Source organism: Carettochelys insculpta, chromosome 29 (assembly GCF_033958435.1).
Source record: "Carettochelys insculpta isolate YL-2023 chromosome 29, ASM3395843v1, whole genome shotgun sequence".
Classification (NCBI taxonomy): domain Eukaryota; kingdom Metazoa; phylum Chordata; order Testudines; family Carettochelyidae; genus Carettochelys; species Carettochelys insculpta.
This window is the reverse complement of record NC_134165.1, coordinates 12,869,595-12,891,054: the sequence shown is the minus strand read 5'-3', so window position 1 is coordinate 12,891,054 and position 21,460 is coordinate 12,869,595. Positions and strand designations below refer to the sequence as shown.

Sequence of the window (21,460 nt, the reverse complement as noted above, 5' to 3'; positions counted from 1 at the left end):
GCAGGACCAACCACTGAAGACCATCCCTGATAGATGTTTATCTAATCTGCTCTTAAATATCTCCAAGGATGGAGATTCCACAGCTTCCCTAGGCTATTAATTCCAGTGTTTAATCAGCCTGACTGTTAGGAAGTTCTTCCCAATGTCCAGCCCAAGCCTCCCTTGCTACGTTTAAGCCCATTGCTCCTTGTCCTATCCTCAGACATTAAGAAGAATATTTTTTCCCTCTCCTCCTCGTAACAACCTTTTAGGTACTTGAAAGCTGTTCTCATGTCCTCTCTCAGTCTTCTTTACCAAACTAAACAAAACTAATTCCTTTGATTGTCCCTCATAGTCATGTTTTCTAGACTTTTAATCATTTTTGTTGCTCTTCTCTGCACCTTCTGCAGTTTCTCCACATCTTTCTTGAAATGAGCTGCCCAAAACTGGATGCAATACTTCTGCCAAGGCCTAATCAGTGCAGCATAGAGTGGAAGAATTACTTCTCATGTCTTGCTCACAACGCTCCTGTAATGAATCCCAGAATGATGTTTGCACATCCCAGCATCACTCAGCAGGACATAAGTGAAATTTGGAAGAGAGGCCACATCTCCTGACTCCCAGTCCTATGCATTGTCCATTATGTAAGAGAGAAAATGGCCCTACAGTTGATGGGAACTTTCCTGGCTTCTGCACTACCCTGTGAAACGGGCTAGTGAAAGGATCTGAGTCTCTGCTGCCACTTCCTTTATCCAGAAGCCTCCGTGACCTCAAGCTCCACCTTCCACTCTCCTGGGTGGCAGGGTCCCTGTGACCCCAACAAAGCTGGGCCTACGATTCCTGAGTGCTCAACCCCTAACCCTGTGGTCACCTAGTGCAGGGGCTGGGGTGTCCCCACTCTGGGGTGCTCTCTCCGCATGGGATGTTTCCCTGACCAAATGATGATTATGTACAACTTTGATGAGTCCAAAGCAAATATAATTTATTAAACGTCAATACATTAAAATGAAGAATAAGGAAAAATGGGAAAAGTTGATGGAAAACACATCACTCAGCTCTGTGGCACAGAGACCTCACAAACAGTGTTTCTGTCATGTCAGGACAGGTTGTGGTCTGTTCCTTGTAGATCCCAGGACTCCTTCTCACGTCCTGGCCATTCTGCTGGGATACTGCAGGTCAGACACTCACTCTGGGTGGTAGGACCCTTCTCCCCATTCTGGCCTGCAGGGCCTCCTGGTTGGTGGAGTCCTCCCGCACTGGGCCTCTACCTAGGGTCTCTCCTGCTGCTCACTGCACCCAGCTCCTGCCTCAACTCCACTCTGCTGTGCTACCTGCAGCTCCTGGGAAGTTTTTTTCTGGCCCCTCTGGCACTGTGGCTGCAGCTTTCCTTCCAGCATGTCTCTGATCTCTGTGTGCTGTGTCTCTGGCTTTCTTTGGCTGTGCTGGCTCTGCTCCTCAGCTCAGCTTGGGCCCCTGCTATTTCCTTAGCTTGGCCCCACTCTGTCTGACCCAGGCAATTCCAGCTACAGGGAGGACCAGACTCCACTGGCCTTCTGACTTGCTCATTAGCCTGTTCACCCTGCCAATCACGCTGACCTAGAGCGCTGGCTTCTTCCCATTGTTCCCGGGGACTTTCAGTCTCACGGTCCTGATTTCTCATTGACCCTTCCCCGTCCTTCTGCTGCTGGGGCTAGCCAGCCAAAAAACCCCACCGAGTTTTAATGAGGGGCCAACAGTCCACTTACACATGGGCCACCTGGACTCCCTAGTCCATCCCTCCTCCAAGACTCTGATCCTTTTCAGAAAAAATGGGGCCATATTCTTTGGTCATTGGAGTGGGCCTTACCCTGGTTGTGTTCTGTGGTTGCTTCTCTTAACTAACATCACCTCCATCTTCATCTGGACAGAGCCAGATGCCTGTCTCAGCCGGACACCAGGCTATCATTGGTGAGACCTGTTTAGATGAGGGACAGAGGAAGGCATGCTGAAGGTCTTGCTTCCCCACCCTACCACTGCCAGTGGGATCACATACATACTGACAAGCGACACTAGAAAATGCGAGGCCAATAGAGCTTTCCAGGTGGAGGAGAAAATGCTCATTGCCTCTCCCCGGGGTTTCTCTAAGAAGCAAACAAAGTTCCATCTGTGCCTCCCTGAGTTTGCAGCTGTCTTTTCCCCCTTCATGTCCACAAGTGGCCCGAAGTTCTGGTCCGTCTTAAAAAAAAATCAGTGTGGAGCTCTGAGCCTGGTTTGTTCAGTCCCACCGACGAGGGGAAGGGGCAAAGGGGGCAACTGCCCTGGGGTCTGGCAATTGTGGCAGGGTCAGCCTCGTTCCTGGGCCCCAGGCCCTTGTTCTGCTCACAGCTCCACAGGTAGTTTGGGTATGGTGGTCTGGGCCCCACGTGCCCTAGCTGCAGTTCGGACTCACATCCCTTGGCTGAAGGGGGCTGGGGTAAGGGTTCCTGGTTTGCCTGGGTTGGGCACGCGGTCCTCCCCAGCCTCCAGCTGACCCAAGTGATCACCTCGGAGGAAGGGAGTCCAAATGCTCCTTGGGGGGAACTCTTCACCTCCCCGCCCGCCGCCAGCTGCCTCTGGCAACTTTGGTGTTTTTCTCTGCTCTCAAACTCTCTCTCACCTCACTTCAACGTCCTCTTCTGCCCTTCTCCCGGCAGTGGAGGCCTTTTAAACCACCCTGTGGCAGCCTCAAGTGAGCTTAGCTGCCCCAATTGATGTCTAGCATCGCCTCCTCAGTTGCTACCCCACCTCATCTTCTCCCAGCTGGCCTGCAGTATCCCTCTGTTAGTTAACCAGGCTGCCTCTGCTTGTTTAGAGCTGCTTCTCTGCCCTTCTCAGCTAGCCCTCTGTGTCCTTTTGTATCATATGACAGGGCCAGGCCAGAGCTCCTGGCCACTGCTCCTACTGCAGCAGCTGGAGCAGGGGGTCTTTTATATCGCTGCTGGGGCACCACACCACATGCTCTGGGCAGCATTGAGGGCCTCCAGCCCCACCAGAAGGCATGGAGCAGGCTTCCCCTGCAACATACTACCCAGGGGCCTGGCGAGGCTGTTGGCCCCACTGGGTACATTGCTAAATATAAATCGCTAGCCGATCTCTTCTCTGGGCACCGCATTGCAAGAAAGATGTGGAGAAATTGGAATGGGTGCAGAAAAGAGCAACAAAGGTCAAGAGAACATGCCCTATGAAGAAAGGTGGAAAGAACTGAGCTTGTTTAGTTTGGAAAAAAGAAGATTAAGGGGGGGGGACATGATAGCGGTTTTCAGGTATCTAAAAGGGTGTCATAAGGAGGAGGGAGAAACCTCATTCTTCTTGGCCTCTGAGGATAAAACAAGAAGCAGTGGGCTTAAACTGCAGCAAGGGAGGTTTAAGTTGGACATCAGGAAAAAGTTCCTAACTGTCAGGGTGGTCAAACACTGGAATACATTGCCTAGGGAGGTTGTGGATTCTCCATCACTGGAGATATTTAAGAACAAGTTAGATAAATGTCTATCAGGGATGGTCTAGACCGTGCTTGGTCCTGCCACGAGCGCAGGGGGCTGGACTCGATGACCTCTCAAGGTCCTTTCCAGTCCTAGTGTTCTATGATCCTATGATCATACACCTAGCACTATACACCAAGGTGACTGGGAACCTAGAACTTAAGATTTCTAGATCTAAAACTGGACTGGCCATGAGCCTGGAATCTAATATTCTTATCCGGCCTCCATTTGAGGAACTCATAGTCTTTATCCTCATATGCTGCTTGCAGCCAGTTTTGATTCCATCTGCTTTTATTAGCTCCTTATTGTTAAAGAGGGTGATGTATTGAATTCATCTCAGATCTGGGAAAGCGCTAAGAAAAACCCCATTTAGACCAGCTTTATTGTAGCTGGAATAATGTATGAACGTTGCCCTTCATCAACTAGGATACCTCCTGAGAATTGTATGTTGTACCTCAAGGCACTCTGTGAGAGCTATTGCATTGATTTTTAAAAGATCTGTCTCATAGGGAGGTATTTATAGTAGGATAGGGAAATTACTCCAAAGGGCAGCCGTCTTTCATTGGAAAGTTCAGGCAACTGAGCATCACCACAACCCACATTTCATTTGAAAGAGGGGTAAAGTTGCATTTAAACTTTTACATCAAAGTAATTATTTCTTGGTCTTACTAATGATTAGAAGTGCCCAGAAAATGGCCCCACCTCCCCCCATTGAAAATTTTGATTCAAAGAAAAAACATATCAGAAATTTTTGGTGGAAAATTATGAGTTCTTATTGAAAAAATCCCAACTCCTCCCAAATGTTTTCTGAAGACCAGTGTCATAGTGACAAGCTGAATTTTTTGAGGACGGCAGATGCTTTATGCAAAACTCTGGGTAGTTGAAACTCCAATTATCCTTCAAAAGAGTCAAAGGGAAATTTTCAACCAGCCTTATTAATCCCTCTTTAATTTACTGTTAAATTATGATTGCAACTACTCAGGACTTATGACACTTCTTTTGCCCATTCTGAAAAGCAAGGCTGTGTAACATCCTAGCTTACTGCAGTTAGGGTCCTACCTTTGAAAAAGTAGCTGTGGTATATTTGAAACTTGTGCTGGAATTGCAGGCTGGCACTTTAATTTGTAAGTGGTTTCCTGATCCTACTTGCATGGTATGGGCCTCTGCAGGGAAGCAAGCGTGCATCAGAGTCAGTACTCATGGGGAAGCAGCTTTCTTGGTCTGCGTTTGTTGGGTTCTTGTGTGTCTTCCATCTGAATTCTAAGAAAGTAAGTAGTGTTATGTTGCAAACTTCCAACAAAACTATTCCATATTTTTAACTAATTTCTCTGTGTGTAGGCTGTGAAACATAACAGTTGACCATAATACTTTCCATCTCATAATTGCTTGCAGATGGTCTCCTCTGTTTAGTTGTTTGCTTTTGAGACTTTACTGTTAAGTAATACAAAAGCAGCCGGGATCTGAGACTGAATCGCAAAATGATTTTAATTGATTAGAACTTGGTGTCATTTTCATGTAGCAGCTCAATTTACACCCAGTGTCACATTTCCTTTAAAGCTGGGCAGTTAACCTTTGCCCTGAATAGGAGCAACCGAGCCCATTACAAGAAGTGAATGTTCAGCATATTACTAATTAACTGTGCTTTTAAAAAAGGCAATTTATTCTTGTAAGAGAGATGTGATGAGCTCACTATAAACAAGTGATTGGAATGAAAATGTTAATTATCTCTATATATGCCAGATTCATATTCCACGGGGGTTCCGTGGAAGTTATTGCATCACCAGTACAATGCATTCTGGGAGATTCTATGGGGCGGGGAAGCCACCATTTTGACTTTAGAGAGTCTGGAAAAAAAAATGAGGGATTTTAAATAGAAGTGGTTGAAACTCAGTATTTCTGTTCCATGGGAAATGCTGGCCTTTGGCCATTTCCTTTTTGCCTCGAGGTTAAAAAAAAATTCAAATTTTCTCTATGAAATGAAAATTCAGAAAAATTTCATCACTCTTGTCACCTGAGTAGTTGCTAACAGAAATTATTGCAGACTACAATGGAGGCAATTAGCCTGTTATGTGGTTATGATTGATATTTGGGGACAATGGTTGGGATAATGAGGTAATTAGCTTAATAAGGGATGATATATAAATGTCAGAAACAGCAAGTAAGAGGAAAGAACTGAGAATGAGAAAATTGGAAGGAAGCTTGGGTGAGGGCTTCTCTTGAGATAGGTCAGTACTGTGCTCTGTGATGCTGAGAGTCTAAAGATGAAAGATACACACGGGAAGAAGAAACTGGTGTCTGTCGTGAGTAAGAGACTACCCTGATGTGCCAGGCAGCTGGGTGCACTGGCTCATTGAGACAGTGAATCAAAATGAACCAGTTCAGCCTCATAGAAACAGAAAGTTCCAATGATTTTTTAAAAATTGTCAACAAAATGGATAGATTCACATAAAGTATTTTGTCAAATCAGCACTTTCTGACAGAAAACTGACCTAGCAGAATTGTTTGTTTTTACTAGTTCTAGCTTTAAGTATATCTGTGTTGAATGTGCCTCTTATTCCTAGCATGCTGGGGCATTTAACGCTCAGCCCTAGATTTTCTGCTTTACGCAGTAGTAGGCAGTGCCATTTATGGCTCTGTGAGTTGGACTACAGATCAGTGCCTTGTGCATATTTAGAGCAGCCTGGAGGTTGCGCTAATCTGTACAGTTCAGGATAAGTGGAGTGCAGTCTGCTCTGGCCATGCCCCCAAACATCTTCCTCCCAGCATGCTACTCAGGCTCTTTGGCAGATCCCAAGCTTGCAGCTCTATTTTTCAGTCCTACATTTGATTGAAAACTTTCAATCCACACTAGTCTGAACACATGTCTTTCTCCTGGCTGACCCTACACAAGGCTCATGTCTTAGGAACCAAGTGCAAGAAGCCTATGGATCAAAGAACTTCTAAACTAAAGGAAGAGAAAAACCTCTTGAATTTTGTAGTGGCCATGACCCGACTTGTAATGAAGGATATAGCATCTGTGGGAATGCCTCCAGGGATGGACCCGTTCCACAGATCTCCCTGACTCAGCTGCAATATCTTTTAAAAAACCACATAGAACCTTTCTGCCTGTGATGCGTATTTTCAGAAGCCAGTAGAACCAACCCCCGCTTGCTGTTTTCTCTGTGCCATGCTGTGTCTTACGCCTCTTAGGAGTTATCTGCAGGATTACCAGGTGGACTAACTAGAGTCGTATTAGAGCGTCCATTGTTTTTCTCTCATCTGTTGGCTCAAAGACTAGAAGTGAACTATTTAAGGATCAATCAAGATTCAAGTTGGCATCTTTTTCTTTTTTAATCAAAAGTTAATTCTTTAAAGTTTCCCTCTCTCCCTGTGGCACAGACCAGGGATCGGATCCATTGATAAGTGTGGTGAATTTGATCTTGTGTCTGATCTGGACACTGACTTAAATAAAAAAGGCACGGACTAACTTCTCAGTCTGAATTGAAATCAACCATGGCATCGAAGAAACTGCAGGTAATAGAGACTTTGGCTGCTGGTAAAGAGAATGATGTTTTTTAAAGAATTGTGCTAATAATAAAATAGAAGAACTGGTGACAAATCTCATCATCACTTTAGGAAGTGAAACGCGCTAGCTACTCAGCAGGAATAGGGAAGAAGAAGGTTCAAAGAGAGAGCTGTTGCATTGGAGGCAGGATGTCTGAGCATGTTTCAAAGGGACATATACAGAAGTGGGTGGTAAACGAACACAGTCACCACAACACAGAAAAGGGAGAAGAAGAAAGAAAGTGTGCCGCCGTTTAGCACGGCAAAGGGAAGGCTGAAATAATAAGGACCAATGAAAGTATGTAGCTAGCTCATGCTGCTGAAATCCTACATATGAATAGTCTCAAGTTGCAGTAGGGGAGGTCTAGGTTGGCTATTTAGGAAAAACTGTTTCACCAGGAGGGTGGTGAAGCACTGGAATGGGCTACCTAGGCTATGTCTACACTAGACAAAGTAAGTCGACTGCAGATATGCAAATTTAGCGACGGCAGTTGTGTAGCTAGAATCAACCTATCTGCGCTCGGCTTGCTTGGCTGCCCCTACTTAAGAAGGTCGATGGGAGAGTTTTTCCCATCAACCGCCCTTACTCCTTGCTTCTTGCAAGGAGTACAGGGGTTGACTTCAACTGCTGAGAGGTGGATTTTGTACATCCCTACTAGATGCGCAAAATCAAACCCTGGAAGATCGACTTTGAGTGAGTCGATCTGGGCTACTGTAGATGCAGCCCTAGAGAGGTTGGTAGAACCTCCACCACTAGAGGTTTTAAAGACCTGCCTTGACAAATCTCTGACTGGGATGATTTGGTTGGGGTTGGTCCTGCTTTGAGCAGGGAGTTGGACTAGATGATCTCCTGAGGTCTCTCCCAACCCTATGATTCTATGAGCATCCTAAATATAGAGCGTAGTAGGTAGACATATGTCTGACCACTGCTACAAAACAGAGGCTTCTAGAGAATAATAAAGGGAGTATATTTATGTGAGGGTCCTGACATTTCCAGATCCCAGTCCCCAATCCAAATAGGTATTGCACATCTTCATAACTCTCATATGATAGCAGTCAGCACCCCCACACTTCTAGCACGGTTGAGCAAGGGTGTAGGGTCCTGACCAAATTTGCCCCATACGTGTGTGCTTACTAGGAGACCATGGAAAAAAAACTTGTGTAGGTGTGCTGCCACTCCCTGGGAGCTGGTGATCAGATCCTTTGTTATGGCTGGAGAAATGTTACATTGGCAGTAGCTTTCCTCTGCTGTTCAGCAAGGCTCCCTCTAATTTTTTTCCATCTGTGGGCAGAATAAATTTTGTTCTGTGCACCGAGGCATGTGCAGATGTACAACACATGGTGCCTGCTGTGGGTGCTCTGCTAATCAGCTGGGCAGCATTTCAGTCTCTCTCCTGGGTGGCCGCCCCAGTGCACAACTTACAGGGAGCATGGTCGGGAGCCATCCAATGGAGCTGGTTGATTGTAGAGCAAAGCAGATGAGCCCTCTCATGTGATAATGTTCTTGTGCGCAGCAGCTGTACTTCCTCTTCCTCAGATCTGTGCCTTATTGGTAGAATCCGGTCCAAAGCATGGAACGGGGCCAGGTTGTTTATACTGTAGCCATTCCCAGGCTATAAGCATTGGGAGGGGACTCAAAATGACAGCTGTTGACTTGCTTCTTGCTAATCTCAAGGACGGGCTTCCATGTGATCTGTGCCCTGATACATGTTGACCCTCTCTAGCCTGGCATCCTTGGGACCTGCTCGGTGCTGAACCAAAGAATCTGCCAAGCCACGAGAGGTCAGTATTGTCTAGCAGCATTACCAACCCTTCCACTGCTTCCTGGGCCCTTAGAAAACATGTAGAGGTAAATTACAGCTAAATAACAGAACAGAACACTGACAGGCAGGACAGGTAGTTGTAAACAAACTTTACGGGACCTCGGGAAACTTGCCACACCCTTGATAAGAGGTCATCCGGCGAACTAAAATCATGCCTGATTACAGATGCTGCTGGAGAAAGAGTCAGACTCAAGAGGTTCAACCTGTAGGTCTTAAAACAATGATTGCAGAGCCCTAGCGCCTGGTGTGTGGGATCGGAGAAATACGAGCAGCGTTTTGTGAACAGGCACTCTGCTGTTATTGCTAGGGAGAAGTTGTTGCTGTGTCTCAAGGAATCCCTCGAGAGATTATATATTTTTATCACTGTTCCAGTTTCCAAACTACGACACGTCATTAGGGTGGAAAAGAAATGACAAAATTGCCGCCAAAGCACTTATGCTCTGCCACTCTCGCCGAGCTGTTGCAGAAGTTAAACTCGTTTATGTTTTTCTGATTTTTTTTTTTTTGTTAATTAGAGCTGGTCTGCACTAGGAAAGCTGTATCAGCAAACCCTACTAATGGAGACGTAGTTTAATTCTCCTCTGCAGTGAGACTCATAAAAACATCTGACAATAGGTACATTGGGGGGTCTGCTGACATGACACCCCTGCCTATTGTGCTGACCAGCAGTGCCTCATTGTTTCCTTGCTCTTTCCCAGCTGTCTGTATCCATACGTTGTTCCTTGTCTCATTCTTAGGCTGTAAGCCTTTTGAGAGTGAGGGATCATGTCCCAGTATAGGTTGTAGATCGGGGTCAGCAACCTTTCTGAAGCCGAGCGCTGAAATATGACCTTTTGACATTTGGTCTGAGCGCTGGGGATACTTTTTAAAGTCACTGATAGTCCTACTTACAACAGCTTCATTAATAAATGAATTAAAATGCAGAACTTTCCTGTTGAGGTGGGTCTTGGTAGCATTAGCTGTTTTTTTGTTAATCCACAGGCAGCATAGCTTTGAGCAAGCTCCCGGCTGCATGGGGGAAGAGGGGCGGGGCTGAGCTCCCGCCTCACGCGCTGATGAAAATCGGCTGAAATGCCGTTCTTGGCACCCGTGCGGGGGTTGCTGACCTCTGTTGTAGATTGTCAACAATACACTGGAGGGGTTTAAGCTGATGGCTGCTGGTGATGACAAGTGGTGTTCTATTATTTCCCTTCTTGGGCCTATCATGAAGTAGCTGGCTTCTGGGTATTCATCCGGCCTTGGCATTCCATTTCTTTACTTCTCCTGGTAGGTAGGTAAGTGTTAAGAATGCTTAGTAAGGATCTTCTAGTTTTTTGTCTCTGTTGGTGCGATTGGAGCAGATAAGGTTGTATCTTAGGGCTTGGTTGTAAATATCTCCAGCGCAGACTCACACCCTTACCCATGTTTTACACATCACCTCTAAATTTGACACATTTAGTCTACCTCAGCTTAAGGGGGTCCAAACTGATCCAAGTTACATGTGAAAGGGCTGGAAAAGGTATAAATTATATCCAGTTATTTTTTGGTATCTGGTGGCAAATGTTGACTTCTAAATGGGAACCCCTGCTGTTTTAACTCCCAGAAATAATGTTTTTTTATATTTTTTTTAACAGCAAGTATGGGGTAAGGGGCTTTCCAAAGTCACATGGTGCAGCGTAAATATATACTGTTTCAGCAGGCTCAGTAGCTATGTAGCTATCTGCTTTGTTAGTTAAGTTGCATTGGATTCACAAAAGTATGCAATGCATTGAGGTAAGGTGAGCAGATCCCCTTAGTATGTTCATGTTCAGCTGATGTATAGTGTATGTCATGTGGATTATTTCATTCAGTCTATGCTTTTGATGGTGGCCTGTTTTGGTCAGTGTGCAACAGATATCCTTGATTATAGGGGTGATGTAATTCAACAGCAAGTTTGGGATGGGCTACAGAAACGTGGTATTCATAAGTGTCAGAGAGGTAGCTGAGTTAGTCTGTATCTTTAAAAACAACAAGAAGTCCTGCGGCACCTTATAGACTAACAGATATTTTGGAGCATAAGCTTCCATGGGCAAAGTGAGCTGGCCCATTACAAAAGCAGTTCCTCCCTTCCTGTTCTAGTGTTGTATGAATCTATGGTCTGGAGCACAGTTAGCCTCTTCCTCCTGAGTCAGACCTCTTTCCAAATGGCAGCTCAGGCAGGCATACAAAGAACAGGTGATACCATTTAAAGGCTGGAATTGAAAAACAGCCTCTGCTAAAGAGTTGAAATTTCCATTACCTATAGTTTTGCTCAAATGGTTCAGGGCTATTGCTTTTAAAGGCAGGCTGTTGCTTCTGAGGCTGCCTTGAAGAAGAGCCAGATGAGACACACGCTGATCAGGATCTGCATGATATCTCAGAAATGAAGCCGGTTACTGCCTGAGGTGGTTCTGTGCCTGTCTAAAACCTTGCCAGAGGCCATCTGGGGGACTGTTGCTAAGAAGGGACAAACAGTGGTAGGGATAGTTATGGGAGCAATTAGGAAATGGAAAGTCAACAGGTCTTGTGATAATAAGCCTGCTGCTAGGTAACGGGAATTAATTCTGCAGAATAGGACCAATTTGCTTTCGCGCAAAGAAATAGTAACAGGTTTCCTCTGAAAATGGAACTTGTGTGGCTGGTCAGCCTTATTTCTCTGTCTCCAACTGAAGCCACTTCTGTTATTTCAGCTATTTCCTGTTATTTTTAGTCGCCGTACCTAGGAGTCTCATGCATTACTACTGCTTATTTATAAGCAGTGCTGCTCTTTTGAAGCAAGAATGCAAGAGAGAAACAAACCAACACATCCCATCCAAGCCGACAAATCCAATTTAAGGCCTTTGTTTTTCTGTGGCATTACAATGTTCTTTTCAATAATTTTCCCCGCAGGAAGATTTCCCTAAAACATCGTCAGGACTGGGGTCTGTGGTAAATAGCCCAAGGTTACGTGCTGAGTGATAGCTGCCATTTTGGCTGGGATTGAATTGTGACTAGCAGAGTGAAACAAGCATGAGCTACTACGACTTTAGCTAAAGCTGGGGCTATCACAGGTTTGTGTGTGACTTTGGGTCAAATACAAAGAATGTAACACACAATCTCCAATGCTTTACAGTAGCCCTTCCCTTCCCAGAATGCCCCAGGGCCCAAACAGCACAATTCCAGTTCAATTCCTCCTTGCCTTATTCATAGTAAAGCCTCAAGATATGGACAACCAAGTTGTGGGTGTCTTGGGTTAACGTGACTGCTGTCCCTGACAGGAGCAGTTTCCTGGGCCCCAGGGTGGTGGGGAGCTGAGAACCTCCTCTTGCAGAGCCAGGAAACTGAGCAGGGCAGCAGCCCTGGATAGGCTTCTGGCTCCAAGGTGTGGAGGGGAGCTGGGAGCCCCTCTGCCCCTGGTTCTCAGCTCCCCTCTACTGGCTGGAGTCAGGAAACTGACCAAGGCTGCTCCCCTGCTCAGTTTCCCGTCTCTGCAAGTGGAGGGGAGCCTGGAGCCAGGCTGCCCCCTGGTTCCTGGCTCCCTGCCACTCTGGGAGCCAGGAAACTGACCAGCCCTGGTGGGCTGGACAAGTTCCCAGCTCCTGCAGGCCCAGGGGAGCCAGGAACCAGGCGGCAGCCTGGTTGCTGTCTCGACTTGCACGAAAATTCACCTTACACAGGTGTTGCAGAATTGCAACCTTCATGTAACTTGAGGATTTACGGTATTTGCCTCACCACTTCTGATCAGCTATTTACTTTTGCATCCTTCAATCCTCGGCTATTCTCAATACTACAATCACATCTGGAGGCCCCAAGCATGATCGGAGCCCTATTGTGCTAATCCTAAGACATGGTGAGAGACATTTCCTGCCCCCTTGTGCTCTAGGGAACTGAAGTCTGCTCAGGGTTAAGGTTTTTGTTTTGAAACATTGACTCGTTCCAGCTGCCTGCTCCCTGTTGGATGTTTCAGATCTGTTTGGAGCACTGCAATGGGGCAACAAGCACCTCTGGTGAGCTTCTCCCTCTGACCTGCACTGTCTCCTGTTTAAAATCCTCTTCAGCCAAATCAATCCTCTGGCCAAGTCACATTCCCTGTGTGTGAAGTACACAAACTCCTTCCAGGATACTTATCCATCAGGGCACATCTCAGTGCCCTCTGTAGTGTCCTCTTCCATCTGTTCCTTACTCTCCTGGAGGCAGCATCTTTACCCGTACCTCAGGGCTTTATCTCAGAGTCCCAGCATAGTCCAGCAGTCTCCAATAAGCTCTCTGCTCAGAGCTGTCCATGGCAGTACTATTCTCTCAACCAGCCAGTCCCAGATCTGCACACCTTGAGGCCTCAAGAGGAATTGACTGCTACTCTGTCCCGTAGCTCTTTTTATAAGGCTTCCTGGACCCTGATTGGCTGCTTCTTCCGCTGCCACTCTTGCCTGCTTGGAGGACTTCTCTATTATCTTTCTGGGGGGTAGGGGGTGGGGGGTGTCAAGACCACCAGACTTATAGCAGGGGGCCCACCCCATCACTGGCCTCCATACAAGTTGCAGGGGTCCCAACACTTTGTTCTTTCCAAGGATCCATTCCAATTATAGAGTGTATTTTGTAACAAAATCCGTGCAGGCCCTGTGTGCTGCATCCAGATATCAGGCTGATCTCTGAGATGGTGTTATTCCATCTGAAAGAAGGAGGAAAAACCCAAGGGCAAACACGGTAGGCTTTTAATGCTCTTCTTCAAATGGAGGGTGATTGGGCTGCAACAAACGTCAGCCAGAGTGGCTAGTTCAGAGCTGAGTGCTTTGTTTGCCCTGTCAAATTTAAAGGGCTAGCCTTCCAGAAAGCCATGCAGGTCAAAAAATCCAATACAAGGATAAGAGAAGAGAGGAATAAAGTGGGGCTGGCTGATGACAAAGACAGGAGTTGCTGCTTCTGTGTGTTCCTTCTGAAGCATATGGAGCTTGAATTACTTCTCCATTTACACAACAGCACTATGGAGGTTGACATAACGTCTGCTTTTAAATCAAGTCGAGCCCATTCACATGTATAAACAGCATTCATTTTGGTGTTCCTCTTTCTATAATGCAGCATTGCTTGCAATCATATTGATATTCAGTGTTTTTTTCTTGAAGCTTCAGCTTCTGCAGCCATGTGAAAATCTGAGCTCCTTTTTAAATTGAGTTTCTCGGTTTAGTGATTAAAGAGAAGAACTAGCAAAGTTCTAAACACTCAGAAACATGAGAAAGCAAAAATAAAAGGTCCTCAGTGTCTCCTATGAGGAATGGGAAAAAGATAAATTACGAGGCAAATGTACTATGTATTTCAGAGAGTTTGACTGAGTCGGTCTATCCATCTGTCTGTTTGTTTAAGAACTTCTAAACCCGGGGTCAGCAACCTTTCTGAGGTGGAGCGCCGAAATTTGACCTTTGGACATCTATGTATGGTCCAAGTGCCAGTGACACTTTTTAAAGTCACTACTAGTCCTACCTACAACAGCTTCATTAATAAATAACTGAAGACGCAGAGCTTTACGGTTGAAGTGGTGGTTGGTAGCATTAGCTGTTTTTTGTCAGCTCACAGACGGCATGGCTTTGAACAAGCTCCTGGCTGCATGGGGGAGGAGGGGCAGGGTGGAGCTCCCACATTGCGTGTTGATGAAAATCAGCTGGCGTGCCACTCTTGGCACCTGTGCCTGCTGTTGTGGACCCCTGTCCTAAATGGTAAGAGCTAGGATCACCGAATTTGGTAGGCAGCTTCCTCTTATCATAATGTAAAGCCAGGTCAGGGTTTGGGTGTCCAGGAAAATGTGATGTGCCTGGAATGTGATTGCTTCTCATAGAATAGGGAGGAAGGACTCTGCTAGCAGGTATCAGAGGGGTAGCTGGGTTAGTCTATATCTGCAAAAACAGTGAGAAGTCCTGTGGCACCTTATAGATTAACAGATTTTTTGGTGCATAAGCTTTTGTAGTCAAAGATCCACTTCGTCAGATGCATCTGACAAAGTGGGTCTTTGCCCATAGAAGCTTATGCTCCAGTATCTCTGTTAGTCTGTAAGGTGCCACAGGACTTCTTGTTGCTTCTGCTAGCAGGGACAGATATATTGTATAATGATCACAGAGAGGCAGCAAGAAGCCCTGGGACAGCAATAACCTCATTGGGGCAGCAGGGGGCAGGGGTGGAAAAAGGGACAGCTATATGATCTGTGTTTCAGAGAGTTTGTCTGTTTGTGTGTCTGTGTGTCTGTCTGTCCTCCAGCTGGGGGACATGCATCCCCTCCCCGGCTGTGCCCACTGCTGAGGCCATGGACAGGCGCTTCTCTTCTTTCCCCAAGCTGGTGCGGTCAGAGAGGGCTGGGGTAGTCCTTGGTCCACAGGGCATCCTGCATACTGAACTTTTCAACCCCACCCCCACCCTCACCCCAGAGCAACAATTTAAATGAAGAAAACCAAAAACATTATTTGAGTTACAGACCCGAGCAACTGGGTAAGTCTCCTAGGTTTTGCTTTTTTTTTTTCCCCCCCCTGACAAATTCTGTTTACAACACATTCATCCTGGGATCATTTGTACAACTGATTTTTTTAGAGCCAAGAGGAAAGAGAATTTTCCCCCTGGTGAAAGAGTCTTAACAATTAATAGCAGAAACGTAGCATGACGAGAGGGACCAAAGGTTATCAAGTTTTTCCAGAAGGCTCTGCATTAAGCCACAGCTGCAGCTAAAACGGAAATGCCGGCAGTTTTCACTTCTTTGGTCAGAGAGAGGTCTAATCTCTTTCCACAAGTCTGATGATAAGGAGAAGCAAGAACTCCTGTGTGTCCTTGTTGGTTGTGACCCAGCTGTGATTCTGTAGCTTGCCTTGTGTGAATTTCGAGAACGGAAAATTTTCTCTGGTCTGAACCATTTTGAGAATTACTGTGTGGGAACCCACAGGTCAGAATGTGCTGTGTCCTCTTCTGTGTGGTTTTTTGAAAAATTGGTATAGTCATACCCTTGTGTGGGCACAGTTATACCAAGTTAAAGGTACCCTAGACTCATAGAATCCTGGGACTGGAAGAGACCTCAGGAGTTCAGTCAAAGTAGGACCAACCCTAACTAAATCATCCCGGCCAGGACTTTGTCAAGCTGGGACTTAAAAACCTCTAGAGATGGAGATTCTGCTGTCGCTCCAGATAATCCACTCTAGAGCTTGACCACCCTCCTGGTGAAAGAATTTTTTCTAATATCCAACCTAGACCTCCACCACTGTAACTGGAGACCATTGCTCCTTGTTCTGCCACCTGTCACTACTGAGAGCATCCTCTTTCCATCTTCTTTAGAACCCCCCTTCAAGTAGTTGAAGGCTGCTATCAAATCCCCACTCACTCTTCTGCAAATTAAGTAAGACCAAATCCCTCAGCCTCTTGTGGTAGGTCATGTGCCCATGGATGGAAAAAGTTAGAGGCCTTTCATTTTGGTTGACCTCTGCTGGACCCTCTCCAGTGCAGCCACATTCTTTCTATACTGGGGGCCCCTGAACTGGACGCATTACTTCAGATGTGGCCTCACCATTGCCAAATATTGATACCTGTGTACTTCTGTGCTACAGAGGATTTACTGCAATAATGATACCGATATAATTAAAGTGCTACAACTTTTCTGTATAGTCTAGGCTTGAGGCTGGTTATCCTGAGATTCCCAAATGACTGAGGTCAGTTTATTGATCTCCTGTTTATCTTAAGTTTTAGGGTATATGTGCCTCTGGTTTTTGAGCCTTTTTCTGCAATTATGTGGGCTCAGGAAGAAAAAAAGCTGTGATTGCCAGAGAATCTTGTGACTCCAGGAGCACAGGCTCTTAAAAAAATCATCAAATATTTAAAGCTCTGCAGGGATACAAAATTTGCATCTTCATTTATAGCTGCAGTAATCGGCTGCAGATATCTGCATCCATATATGCAGAGGCAGATATGAAATGGATTGCAGGGCTCTACAAATATCTCAACACTCACAATAAAATCATTAGAAGTGGCAGCGCTGCGTCTGAATCTGTTATGTTGCTGATGTTTAAATTGCAGTCTTTTAGTGAGACTAAAGCTCCTGGCTTCTTTGTGTTCTGCTAGTCCCGGTCAGGATTGGGGTGGCCTCATGCCAGGTGCAGTACAAATATACAATCAGATACACGATTGAAGTTTTACCAACTTGGGAACGTGTTTCACGCGCTTTGGAACATAGCTAAGCCAACAGTGCTTTCGAGTATCCCAACTGTGCTCCTAATAAGAACGGTGAGAAAAGTGCATTTTCGGAACATTGGGATTTCTGCAAAATGAAAAAAACATTGTTCAGGGTTGAGCAGAAAACAAAATTTTTGGTGAGTTGAAAAATTGAAAACGATCATTTTGGGTGGAACAAAACGTTTCCTTTCTAGGGTAAGCATTTTTAAATACTTCAACCGTGTAAAAAAGGGGAAAGGAAATTTCAAAATGAAAAGTCTGCAAAGGACTGTGGTTTTCTGAAACTTTTTCAGTTTTTGGAACGAAAAAAACTCCGCAGACGTGACGTGAATTCATGAAATATTTCAGCGTGATTGAATCTGCATTTTTGGGGGGTTTGTTTTTAAACAGAGAGCGGATGAAGAGGCAGTTGTGGACCAAGGTGGGACCAGTAATGTCGTCAATATTCATTATGAGAAAGAAGAGCTGGAAGGTAAGGTTCAAGGCTCCAACTGATAACTATATTTTTCAGTTTTTTCTAGTACATCATCAACTTGATTGGAAATTGTAGTAAATGAGTTTGTTTAATAAGGTTCCAGATAAGATAAACAATGTTTGGTCATAACACCATGTTAGGTTCCTTGCAATTGCCCTATTAGTGTTGTTATTTACTTTTACTTGTATATCTGAGGCCAGGTGTTCCATTGTGCAGTCCGTTGCACCAATGTTCCCTCTAATTTTTCCCATCAGGGCTGAATAAATTTTGTTATGTGCACCAGGGCACGTGGAGATGTGCACCACAAATAAAAACACATTCTGCTGGCTGTGGGGGTTCTGCTAATCAGCTAGGCGGCACCTGAATTTCTCCAAGTGCTTATCTTATAGGGAACACCGCTTTGCACAAGGGCAAAGTAAGGTGTAAATTGTTACCATTCAGGCTTGGCAGTATTTTGTACCCACTGATGTAAATGAAAGGCAGAACCACAGAGAACCAGGCCCTTTGGACGTCCTCAAATGTTGTGCTGATTTAGGAGCGTTAAATGTTTGCACTAGTTGCAACCTAAATTTGCCCAGAGAACCATTGCATGGTCTTTAAACGACAATGGAGTCTCATTCCCATCAGTCTGGCAGTGCAAAGGGGCATGAATGCACAGGAATCTGAGACCTAGTAACTGGTCTCATTTGAAAGAGAACCAGCGGGGGATTGAAAGCAGATCTGGGTAGTCGGCGATTTATCATTTGTCAAACATCACTCAATTTCTGCTGGCAAGCCATCCATGAAGAAAATGCATTGGTTCTCACAACCTATTCAGCCACAGCGTGCAAACCTGGTGGGGAGTCATTCTGTGGAGAAGCTCCCAAAGGAAAGAAGCAAATGGGAACTCGGTCGTTTACCCCCAGATTAGCTGAAACAATGCTAAGCCGGGTAGTTCCTGTTTGCATTGAATGCCAAATTGTGTTGTCATCTGTTACTTGTTAGGATTTAATTCTTACTCTTATTTTGGTAGCGCATATATAATCCACACCCCTAATGGTGTGAGTCACTGTCCCATGTAGTGGCACCTAAAACACTAACATGGAGAAAGAATGAGTTTCTTCTACAGCCTTAATGTACACCTACACTTACCGGGAGATCAGCGAGGTCAGGGTCGATCTTCCAGGATTCGATTTTATGTGCCTAGTGGGGATGCGGGACATCGAATTATTCAGGCTTGACAGTTTTCAAGGATCCTCCCCCACTCTGACACTCTGAGTGCAGAAAGTGGGGCCCCACAGAGACTTAAAAACACCTTGCCTATATGCAGGCTTGACTTTAAAACTTCTCCAGGGTCACAGATCCCCTGGAATGTAAGTGCTGCCACCCCAGTCCTTGGAGAGCCCTTTAATGCAGGCAAGCACATTGGGGGATGCTCCCTGTGGGTAAAACTACAACCCTGTTCTCCCGTCCACATAGGGCTTGAGAACAGCAAGCTGTAACTTGATAGCTCTGTGGCTGAAGGCATGTACACAGACCCTTCTTGGGCACAGGTATCAGATTGTTAGCTTAAAAACAAGTGATTTATTCACAAAACAAGGGAAAGTAAATCATGGGTTGCACACAGACAAAAATATTTCCCCAGGATTCAGCTTAAAAGTTACAGGGGAAAAAAGCATCAAGTCAAACAACAGCATAAAAGAGAAATACAGAGTAGCCAGTCCAACCAAATTCAAAATAACCATAACCTGATCGTGTCTAACTCTACATTTTCTTTTACTTACACCTCTATGGCTGATTTTGTGACAGTCAATATATTTCTGAATGCCTGGGAGACATCTTCCTGAGGTCTTCCTCTCTGCTGGTTCACAGAAAAAGAAAAGCCCCCAAAGCTGAAATTGTTCTCAGTTTAAACAAATATCAGAGAGGTAGCCATGTTAGTCTGTAGCTTTGAGAGCAACAAGAAGTCTTGTGGCACCTTATAGACTAACAGATATTTGGAGCATAACCTTTCGTGGGCAAAGACCCGCTTCATCAGAACCACCCCCCACTCATGCATCTAATGAAGCGGGTCTTTGCCCACGAAAGCTTATTTCTCTGTATTTTCTTAATCCATCAGGTACAACACTCAGCAGTGATAAGCCACTAGAATAATTTGAATGCTGAAGGTGCCTGGCTCTGGTTTGTCTAATGCAGTTCATTATCAGGAGATTGGCTCTGTCGCCTCTCATGTTATGACTTTTGCAAGCTTTTAAAATAATTACCTTCTGCCGCTGCTTAATGAACTGTTGGGAGCGCTGTCCTATTAAAGTTGTAAATTGCAGAGAGGCTTGTTCCCTTCTGACCAGGTTTTAAAATCAAGCCGCTGCCTTGTTTTTGAAACTTTGTAGTAATAAAATAAACCAGCTAGGGCAGATCTAAAATAAAGCAAGCTCATGACCTTTCAGAGTGACTGTGAAAGTGGCTTCTTTCCAGATATCTGACTGACTCAGTTGAGATAATATAGACTGAGATCTTGTGTAGATGAGGAAGTTGAACTGGTTTGACTCAAATCAGATTTTAAACCAGTGTCATTAAGTCAAAGGAAACTTCATTCTTCTTGGCTGTGTCTACACTAGAATCATCTATTGACAGAAGATACTGTCGGAAGAGATGTCTGAACAAAACTTCTGTGGACATATCTCATCAACACATAAAAGGGAATCGATCTTTTGATCTGCTCTGTCAACAACAGGGTCCCCTGGAGCATCTACACAGCTTTTTGGTTGATATTTCTGTAAATGCTCCGTGAGTTTTGTTGACAAAACCCTCTAACGTAGACATAGCTCTTATGATATAAGAGAAGCTTATTTCTGTTTATTTTTAATCTGTTTCTAGTGGGCCTTAGACAAACCCAAATAATATTGACTTAAGGTAAATAACAGCATGTCAATCCACAGTAAAGAATTGTGATGCTACATTGCATGTTTGACACTCTTGCTTTACACATGAACTTTCACATCTTTAGACCTGGTTAGGAATTGTCTGTGGAGAATATTTTTCCACAGAAAAGGCAGTTTCTGGAAAAAAAAATGACCTTGTAATTTTGCTGATTATTTTTGTATTTTCTGTTTGGGTTCATCTAAACAAAGTATTTCATTTCAGATGTTTACTAGGTAGTGGGTGTAAACCAAACAAAAGGAAGTATTTCTTCATGCAGCTCAGTCAACCTGTGGAACTCCTTGCCAGAGGATGTTGTGAAACTAGGACTTTAACAGGGTTCAAAAAAGAGCTCAATAAATTCTTGGAGGTAATGGCTGTTAGTCAGGAGGAGTTGGAATGGTGCTCCTAGCCTCTGTCAGAGGCTGGAAGTGGGTGACAGGGGAGGGATCACTTGATGATTCCTTGTTCTGTTCATTCCTGTGGGACACCTGGCATCAGCCACCATTGCAAGACAGGATACTGGGCTAGATGGATGTTTGGTCTGACCCAGTATGGCCGCTCTTATGAAATACTGGAATTTGCCACTCAAAATTCTGATGTTTTTGCTCAATTCTATCATCATATAACCGAAGTGATTTTCTTTTACTGACTTCGGACATTGTGAGGGATGAAGACCAGCTATATCAATGCAACAGCAGGGCCGACAGCCACTGTGGGCCCAAGGGCAAGGTGTGTGTAGGCCCAGCTCCCCAGCCCCTGGACGGGGCGGAGTCTCAGCTGGAAGGGGCGGGGCCCAGGGCTATCAGACCTTAGCACCAAGTGGAGTGAGGTGCTGGCTCCCGCCCAGCCCTCAGAAACTGTTTGAAGCAGCATTGCCCCAGCATTTCAAAGGGTCCCTATAAAGTTACCCCACTTGCTCCTCCTGTTGGTGGCCTGACGGGGAGGAGGAAAAGAAGGCAGTTGCCCCTGGGCCCGGCATGTGTGTGGCTCTGAGGGAGCATGACGGGGGGTGCTCAGGACTGACTGCCGTAAGCCCTGCCCCTTCTGCACTTGGCTCCGCCCCTTCCAGGAGC

At 45.4% G+C, this 21,460-nt stretch overlaps 1 protein-coding gene across 2 annotated transcripts in view; it reads left to right on the top strand.

Moving 5' to 3' along the window:
- Positions 1-21,460, top strand: part of SLC4A8 (solute carrier family 4 member 8) — a 70,946-nt gene that overhangs the window by 7,701 nt on the left and 41,785 nt on the right. The window contains exon 2 of one of the 2 annotated variants that reach the window (XM_074980317.1): positions 17,402-17,483. The gene's annotated coding sequence lies outside the window, so the exon portion shown is untranslated. Of the gene's footprint in view, positions 1-17,398; positions 17,484-21,460 lie in introns of those variants that run through there. The other variant, XM_074980316.1, reaches the window with a different exon arrangement.